Below are 3,800 nucleotides of genomic sequence, written 5' to 3'. Positions count from 1 at the left end.
ACCCCCCACAATCAGACTCTTCCTGAGTAGTCTCCAGTTTGGCAAATAGCAACACCGTTTATCTTTTGCACCAGTCAAATTCTAGGGGTAAATCTGGATTCTTTTCCCCCACATCCAATGTTCGACTTACCTGTAAATTTTGTTGGCTCAATCTTATATCACAGATCTACTTTTCATTGCCTCCTCTGCCACTGTCTTGGGTCTACTATTGACTGTTGTTTTCTTCCTGAACTACTACTGTAACCACCTAGCTTGTCTTGGCTTCCTTCTGCTTTGTCTCATTATAACCTATTCTCTAAACAGTGATTGGAGCGATGTTGTTTAAAAAAAACAAAAACAAAACCCCAAACAAAACAGAGATATGATCCTCTTATTTCCATGCTCAAAACTTCTTTGGGGCCCCAGATAGTGTAGTGGTTATGTCCCTGGACTCCCAAGTGGTTGACCTGGTTTGAATTCTACACCTGGTGGCTTGAAATCATGCCAGGCACGTGTACGTGCATGCCTGAGAATCTAGGAGGAGAATGGAGGAGAAAGGACTCCTGGGGTGACTTCTCACTTTTCTTCTCATTGTCTCTGTCTCTCTCTCCCCAGAGAAGGCATGTGCCCTAAGGCAAAACCCTTTTTTTTGAGGCATGTGCACTCTCCAGACAGAGAGAGACAGAGAGACAGAAAGCAAGAAATCACCCCCCCAGGGGGGATAGCCACGCCACAATCCCTTCTCCTCCATTCTCCTCTCGGGATCTTGGGCACACATACACACGCGCCTGGTGTGAGTTTTAAGCCACTGGGTCCAGGATGTGAACCGCAGTCGACTACATGGGAGTCCAGCGACATAGCCATTACACTAACTGCCGGTCCCTAAGGTAAAAACCTTTTAAAAAAAGAAAAGAAATCAACTTACCAGTGACTTTCCACTTTATAATTCAAAGCCTTACTTCAGCCTCCAAGGTCTCACATGAACTGACCCCCGCTGACTTTCTGACAGTATCTTCTACCACCTTGTCCCTTATTCTATTCCAGTCATACTGGTCTATTAGCTATTCTTCAAACACACTAAAGCCTTGTTTATCTCAGAGCCTTTGTACTTACTATTTTCTCTACCTGAAATATTGTTTTCCTTCTGATCTTTGCATGAATTTCACCCTCATACAACTTAGATCTCTACTCAATTATTAATCTTGCCAGAAAGTACTTTCCTGACCACTCTATAAAATTTCTGTATTCTACTTTCCTCTTATCTTGGCTTATTTTAGTTTTTCTTCATAGTACTTATTACTCTCTGGTATATATTGTGCATATTTATTTATTGTTTGTCTCTTCAACTAGAATATAAATTTCTTGAGGGCAGTTGATTTCCTATCAATAATGTTGCATTACTAATGCCTAAGGAAGTCCCTGAACATAGGAACATAATAGATGCATGTTGAATGAATGAATGAGTAATGCCTCCGAAGACTTACAAAACTTTCTGCAGTATTTATTATTTCTTTTTAAATAACCGGTAACCTTTGAGTAATCACAATTTGAATAAATCAATTTTCTCATTTGTTCTCACAATATTCTCACATGCTCTACTAAACATTCAATCTTCCTTCAGTTATAATTGGATAACAATTAGCTTTATTCATGATAAATTTTATCTTTGAGGTCTACTCTGTTGTATAATAATCCCCTTAACTCAACATTTTATTTTATATAATGCACCTTGATTTGGGAAAAAAAGAAGTTTACACAATGGTCAATATTTAGTGGCACTCATAGAGTTAGAACTCTAGAATGTGCTTTTGGAGAAAATATTTTCTATAAGGTAAAGTCTCATTCCTAATATTGAGACTGTAGAACTGAGAATGAATGCTTTATATTCAAAAGCATTCTGTAGGAACACAGTGAGGACGTATTTCTATTTTGGGTTTGACTTAGTTATCTGAGGATAATGCGCTCAACTGATTAAAAAGAGATTTCCAGATTGTTTCTTTGATTTTTGGATTTTGTTTTGTTTTGTTGGCTGTCTTAATAATCATACTATAGTTGGGTTGCACATTTACTCAAACTATAACTGAAATGTGCAAAGGAAATGTAGTTTGGCTTCTAAACATTTTTTTAAAACATCTCATTGTGCATCTGAGTTGGAGAGAAAGCACTGAATGATTTCTCAGTGTCTTTAGGTTCAATGAGGTACTGTGTATGTGTGGTTGTTCTGTGTGTGGAACATGAGTTGTTTTAGTTATGAATGTTTTGGAAATACTTGTTACTGATTCCTTTCCTTCTTTTTATCATGCAGATTCTTGCACTGAAATGGTTTTAGGTGAAGTCTTTAAATAAAAGAAGAGAATATCCCAAGGAATATTTTCAGTCATGCATTAAATAAAATAATTAAATACTTTGATAATATTTAGTAAATAGTTTACAAATAAATAGGACAGCTAATCACAATATTTTAAAATTTTGTTTTACTTTCCATGTTCAGATATATGTTTATTCATGTAGCCAAGTGTACATATATCAAAAATAGTTTCTGTAGGGCCAACCTGTGGCATGGTGGTTAAGGCACTAGACTCCCACATGGAGTCTATGGTAGACCATGGTTCAAATCCTGGAATGGTGGCTTGAAAATCATGCTGAGTGAGTGTGTTTGTGTGTGTGTGTGTGTGTGTGTGTGTGTGCGTGCATGTGTGTGCCCCCAAATCCTGAGAAGATACTGGAGGAGAAAGGATTTTGGAGTGGCCATCCCCCCCGAGGAGTGATTTCTCATTTCTCTCTCTCTGTCTCTCTGGTGAGTGCATGTGCCTTATGATAAAAGCCTAAAAACATGGAAAAAAGAAAGTTAAAAAATTCAGAAAAGTAAATTATTAAATTACTCAAGTAAATACACAAAATAGATGTGTTTACAGATCTACTGTATTTGAGTCTCAGAGTGAACGTCATGAAAATTAATTGATTGTAAGTAACAATTTTATAGTGTATTAAACTATTTTCCCTGATTACATTTAAGTTAAAAAAAGTGGATAAATAACCTCAATTTATAACTTCTGTGATCTAGTAAACAATATTTAAAAAAATGTACTTCCAAAAGAAAAACTTCATTCTTTAGAAACCATGTTCAGCTTGTAAATTGAAACCAGTAGTTAGTGGTTAATAATAGTGCATAATGGTTTAAGAACAAATTCTTGGCATTTTAATCTCTTTCAGATTGATCAGAATTTGGCAAAAACATGTTCATTAGGGAATTGAGTAGCATTAGTTTATTTTTCTTTACTCCTTGAAAAATAATCTTATTTTATTAGCACCTTTCAGATAGTTACACTTGTTTTGTAATTGAAATAAAATAAAAAAATAAAAGTACAAATTGATTTTTTTTTGAGAATGGTTAGAGTGTTTTATTTATATAAATAAATACTTGCTATTAATTCCTTTCTACAAATGATTGAAAAGGCTATCAGTTGTAGATTTCAGAGTGCTTTCTTCTGGGTGAACATGCATGCTTTGCATATAGGTCTTTGAGTTATCCTCTGGATCCCTGCTACCGTGCTGCGATGCTATGCCTTGTTTAGCTGATCACTACTTACACCTGGGGCATCTGCTGCTGGTGAGCTATTAGTCTCTCCTTTGGGTTCGGAGGTTTCAAGATCTCCCCAGCCTCTCTGGAGATGATAATTTGTCTTTGGTGTAGCGTTTCCCTCTAGGAAGGAACCTACTCTCAACCACTTTGCTCAACAATCGAGAGGTATGCAGGGGTGTCTGAGCCTTTCCCACATCACACAGAAGGCAAGCAAAACACAGCACAAGGGCATTTCCTC

The sequence above is a fragment of the Tupaia chinensis genome, unplaced genomic scaffold (assembly GCF_000334495.1).
Source record: "Tupaia chinensis unplaced genomic scaffold, TupChi_1.0 Scaffold000597_1, whole genome shotgun sequence".
NCBI classification, from domain to species: Eukaryota; Metazoa; Chordata; class Mammalia; order Scandentia; family Tupaiidae; genus Tupaia; species Tupaia belangeri.
This window is presented reverse-complemented; position numbering follows the sequence as displayed.